Raw genomic sequence first — 6,286 nt, forward strand, 5'->3', positions numbered from 1 at the left:
TCATGAAAACCACACATTGCATGTTGTACCACCATACAGTGAGACCTTCAGAGGTGGTGGTCCACATTACTGCACACACCGGTGCCTCTAATACCCAGTAGCACGTCATCTTGCAGTGATGCATTCCTCTATTCGTCGTGGCATACTGTCCACAAATTCGTGAAGGCACTGTTGGTCCAGACTGTGCCACTCCTCAACGGCGATTCGGCGTAGATCCCTCAGTGGTTGGTGGGTCACGTCGTCCATAAACAGCCCTTTTCAATCTATCCCAGGCATGTTCCATAGTGTTCATGTCTGGAGAACATGCTGGCCACTCTAGTCGAGCGACGTCGGTATCCTGAAGGAAGTCATTACAAGATGTGCATGATGGGGGTAAGAATTGTCGTCCATGATGACGAATGCCTCGCCAATATGCTGGCGATATGGTTGCACTATCGGTCGGAGGATGGCATTTACGTATCGTACAGCCGTTACGGCGCCTTCCGTGACCACCAGCGGCGTACGTCGCCCCCACATAATGCCACCCCAAAACATCGGGGAACCTCCATCTTGCTGCACTCGCTGGATAGTGTCTCTAAGGCGTTCAGTCTGACCGGGTTGTCTCATAAAACACGTCTCCGTCGATTGTTTGGTTGGAGCCATATGCGACATTCATCAGTGAAGAGGACGTGATACCAATTCTCAGCGGTCCATAGGGCATGTTGTTTGTCCCATCTGTACCGCGCTGCATGGTGTCGTGGTTGCAAAGATGGACCTCGCCACCGACGTCGGGAGTGGAGTTATGCATCATGCAGCCTATTGCACACAAGTTGAGTCGTAACACGACGTCCTGTGGGTGCACGAAAAGCATTATTCGGTATGTAGCGGTCATCCACTGCTGTGGTAACCCATGGGCGGCCTGAGCGAGGCATGTCATCGACATTTCCTGTATCTCTGTATCTCCTTCATTTCCGAAAAACATCGCTTTGGCGTCACTCCGAGACGCTTGGATACTTCCCTTGTTGAGAACCCTTCCTGGCACAAAGCAACAATGCGCATGCGACGTAACCGCGGTATTGACCGTCTAGGCATGGCTGAACTACAGACAACACGAACCGTGTACATCGTTCCTAGTGGAATGGCTGGAAATGAACGGCTGTCGGACCCTCTCCGTCTAATAGGCGCTGCTCATGCATGGTTGTTTACATCTCTGGGCGGGTTGAGTGACATCTCTGAATAGTCAAAGAGACTGTGTCTGTGATACATTATCCAAAGTCAACGATTATCTTCAAGAGTTCTGGGAACCAGGGTGCCACAAAAAATTTTTGATGTGTGTAGTATGGCTGCGTACGTTCCATGTCTCGTACGGAACTCGGAACCGGTTTTTTAAAGATCGCTCAATTACACCTTCGCATTCTCGCTCGACTAGCAACATGCACATTGTCTTTCACGACGGGCATCCTTTGATTAGCTAAATTTTTAGAACGTCGTACTACGAGACCAGCGGACTCACATACCATACGCATCACATCCCCCCCCCCCTCCACTTCTTGCATCCCATTAGGTGATGTTCTATACGCCTCGCTATGGCGAAAGCCTGCTATTGGCTGTTTCACTTACCTTCCCAACCGGCTTCCATACATTTATTTCAGTTGGCATTTCTCTAGTTAACTGTATCCTTCCTTATACAAAGATGATTTACAATCTCTATCTAATTCACTCTTTACTGTTTTTAATCTTATCCCATTTTAATATCTAAGACATTTTACTTTAAACTTTCAAAACGGGCTCATCGCTGTTACCACCAGCTATCTCGCTTTCTCAAATATCTTAGTGGGCCAGCCTACAAACGACACAGCGCTGCCACAATACTGATTAACAATGTGCCACTGAAATTAAATAAAAACAGTTTTTATTCAGTGTTACTGTAAGACCTACTAAATTCACTCTCGAAACAAAAGAGGGAAAAATGAATATTTGTTTTATACAAACTTCATTGGAAAAAAGACGTGCCATTAAAAAAAAAACATAGAGGTTTAGATCTAAAGATTAATCGTTCTTTGTGTTACAATCCTTCAAGAGATCGTAGAAATAAGATGAACAGAATATCTCCAATCGTGTTAAATAATGTAGTGCTCAATCAAAATTTTGATTGAGGCAGTAAACTGCCTCACTATCCATAGTTCTCCTGGAGGTGATTTTTCCTTGCCTTCCACCAAACAGAGAAAGAATTTTTCACAATTTTTTTAGGGGAGTTCAATATACTGTGGAATGACAGTTCAACTATCGTCAGTGACAAACGCTGAACACAGAAAAAGATTTATCCACAAACCAGTGACTCACGGAATGACCTACCTACACTTTTACATTGTCGTGGGTTCGCAAATATGTTCATGCAGTCTTGCATATTATTAGTTTCATTCTTAGAGAACTTGGGCTCTGAGTGGACTATATCATGTTTATTGCAACAAGTTTCTTTGTTTGGATCTATACTGTCAGTAAGTAGTTGTAAATGTTGTCTCACAATGAAGATCAGATAAGTCGAAGTAAATTAAGGTAAAAAAGGACTGATTGCGCCAACTCGAAAGGAATTGGAGGCAAGTAACGTTGATGGTGAGTTTTACAGGAAAACATTTCTATTTTTTGTATGGTAGCGTATTTTGCCCATGTGAAGAAATCCTGTCAGCCAAATGTCGGTTTCAGGTATTCTCGCTGCTACAAGATTTTCACAGAGACGGATCAAAAATTGCGTAGATTTGCCGAGAAAATAAAGTTCAGTACTGGGAGGTTGTAAAGACATAAAAAAGTTTGCTCATTTGCCTGTGAACCGTGGAGTGAAATGAAACTGAATGAGTGCTAAATAATAATTAATGGACGGTTAATTGATATCTCACGGATAAGAAGAAAAACAGATCTACATTTTTCAAGAACTTACTATAATTTTTATAGGTGAAACATTATTTTTTCCACGAGAACGGGAAGTAATTACGATGCTGCTCTTTCAAAATAGCAATATGGTTCTGCAGCAGAAGTGATGGAAGACGAATTTACTGTCAATGCCTTGTTATCTATCAGTCCGTGTCGTGGCGTATCTGGCTGTACTTTGTTTACAGGTACGAAGATTGTTGTCACTCAGTAACAGACTAAACTACATGGCTAACAAGGTATCGAACGCAGATTTCCGAATTATTGTAATTCATTGTTCTCTACGCTCTACATTAGGCCTCAACTATTTCTTCAAGTCTGAGGGAACAATCTCTATCGAGTTTGGACTAACATAAGCTAAACATAGTACATATGTTGTGGTTCTGAGACACAGATGGTGCGTACGAACAAGCACGTTTTGACGCAGCTTATGTAGGATGGACCAATTTCGATAGTCAATTTTGTCAAAGATGTACAACAATTTTTGACGTTAAATAATTTTCTCTATGAAATACCCTGTGAAGGAGAGAAAAAAACACACTATTTGCCTTAAGGTAACATGCACCACTCCACATCCTGTCGACAACGAATAGTGTTGTAAAATATTCGCATTAACTGAAAAACATATTTGAAATGAGACGTTACGTATGATTAATTATTCAACAACTTTATGAATTTATGTGTTTTTACGATTTGTAGTGATTATTCTACTTATTCTTTTCTTTCTGATTTAAGTTTTGATGGTATTTCGTGCGCCAAAATCGCAAACTGCAGATCGACTCAGTTTAAATTTGAACTTAAGCTTGAGAGCTAACAGTCTTTAGGAAAATTATTTTTTTAATTACAGCATCAGACATGAGAGATGAGGTATTAGTTCGCACATGAAACTCCTGAGCTGCATTACGAGCTTTTTAGTCACAATGTACTCACGTGGCTAAGATAATTGTATTATGACAGAGTACTATGGTTGCTGTCAGTTGATTATCAGGCAATAAGAGATAACGCCGATTTTTTTACTGTGGTTAAAAAGAGTGTGCCAACTGGGTGCCTCCAGCAGCTTGTGGAGCCTTCGTACTCTTTAGAGCTAGGGATCTTTTTTTTTCTTTTTTTTCGTTTTTTTTGTGAACATTGCTTCCGAGTGGGTGTCACTCGAAGTGCAACTAACAGAGCAAATTGACTAACAGAATAGTTACACATCAAAATATTCCGGTCAGCATCGTAAATTATCACATGTAGTGTTACGCCATTTTATTGTATGCTAAACGGAATACTGCCAAAAAGTTTACAATTTATAGCATATGCTCTTTATTTTCAATCTGATGTACAACGTCCTGGCGATCTTCAGCTTCTTCCTTGTTGTTTTGGAGTTGCAGAGTTTATATTGGCGACGAAGTTCCTGCCACATAAGTGGGATCTCGCAATCTCCCGCGTTCTGTAATGCATGTGGTCGTTTAAGGGGGGTAGGACGTCAAACGGGCCGACTTCGAGAAGGAGAGGCATCACAGGACATTTTAATTTGCACTGTCTATACTTTTACAAATAAATTCATAAAACTTTGTCAGCATGACCAGGAAGGACTCAGGATTCACACTCATAGCAGTGGAAGTTCAAAAACACGAAAAAATAATATTTTTTAAATGTGAAATTTCATGATTTTTTTCACTTACTGTTGGCTGCATTTGTTGCTATAGGTACACTTTTCTTCATAAATAAGAGAGATTCTTCGATGAATTTTTCTCAGCTTACAAACCATACTTACAGGTGTATGAAACTCTAGAATTTATTTAATCTATGGAAAAATGAAAGGGCTGTTACGCTTTTAACTTTGTGTTTAGAGAAAACTCGAATTTTATAGTTCATTATGTCAATTTAACAGACAGGGATAAGATACTGTGATATGCAAATGATTAGCTTTTCAGAGCATTCACACAAGGTTGGCGCCGGTGGTGACGCCTACAACGTGCTGACATGAGGAAAGTTTCCAACCGATTTCTCATACGCAAACAGCAGTTGACCGATGTTGCCTGGTGAAACGTTGTTGTGATGCCTCGTCTAAGGAGGAGAAATGAGTACCATCACGTTTCCGGCTTTGATAAAGGTCGGATTGTAGCCGATCGCGATTGCGGTTTATCGTATCGCGACACTGCTGCTCGCGTTGGTCGAGATCCAATGACTGTTAGCAGAATATGGAATCGGCGTGATGGTATGGGGTGCCATTGGTTACACGTCTCGGTCACCTCCCGTTCGCACTGATGGCACGTTGAACAGTGGACGTTAAATTTCAGATGTGTTACGACCCGTGGCTCTACCCTTCATTCGATCCCTGCAAAAACCTACATTTGAGAAGGATAATGCAAGACCGCATGTTGCAGGTCCTCTACGGGCCTTTCTGGATACAGAAAATGTTCGACTGCTGCCCTGGCCAGCACATTCTCCAGATCTCTCACTAATTGAAAACGTCTGGTCAATGGTGGCTGAGCAACTGGCTCGTCACAATACACCGGTCACTACTCTTGATGAACTGTGGTATCGTTTTGAAGCTGCACGGGCAGTTGTACCTGTACACGCCATCCAAGCTCTGTTTGACTCAATCTCCAGGCGTATCAAGGCCGTTATTACAGCCACAGGTGGTTGTTCTGGGTACTGATTGCTCAGGATCTACGCACCCAGATTGCGTGGAAATGTAGTCACATGTCAGTTCTAGTATAATATATCTGTCCAATGAATACCCGTTTATCATCTGCATTCATTCTTGGTGTAGCAATTTTAATGGCCAGTAGTGTAGTTAGAGGCAAACAAGGAAAGATGCAGAGTAAATTCTTTTGTTTTTGAACAAAAAATAGTATGACAATTTACACTAGTTACTTTTAAAATTTATGTCCGATAAATGGCGTTCTCCATTTTTGACACATTGACGAAGCCTTTCCCAGAAGTTGTCCATAGTTGTTCGTGGCGTTTCCAGTTTAAAGGCAGACGCTTTCTAGGTGACTGGCACCTTACGTGCTTGCAGGGTGGTGTGGCGGGGGTGGAGATCTTTGTATATTTGAGCGTTTAAGTGTCCCCAAAGACAAAAATCACAAAGTGACAAGTCGGGTGGCCTTGGTGGCCAGGCGATGTATCCTCGAGTGGAGAGAAGGCGTCCAGGTAACCTCAAAATTTCTAGAGATTTCCGAAACGTGTGGGCTGTTGCTCCGTATCGTTGGAGCCTGACTTCTCCCTCTTCATGGTCCCCAAGGAATTGGTCTGCCATAGGTTTTTATGATGCCTCAGTAGCAATTTTAATTAACCGTTACCCTTGTGATATCTTCTTCGAAAAAGTACGAACTCCACATACCCAATTGGCAACGGCCTTGCCGCAGTGTATACACTGATTCCCGTCAGG

Source organism: Schistocerca piceifrons, chromosome 7 (assembly GCF_021461385.2).
Source record: "Schistocerca piceifrons isolate TAMUIC-IGC-003096 chromosome 7, iqSchPice1.1, whole genome shotgun sequence".
NCBI classification, from domain to species: domain Eukaryota; kingdom Metazoa; phylum Arthropoda; class Insecta; order Orthoptera; family Acrididae; genus Schistocerca; species Schistocerca piceifrons.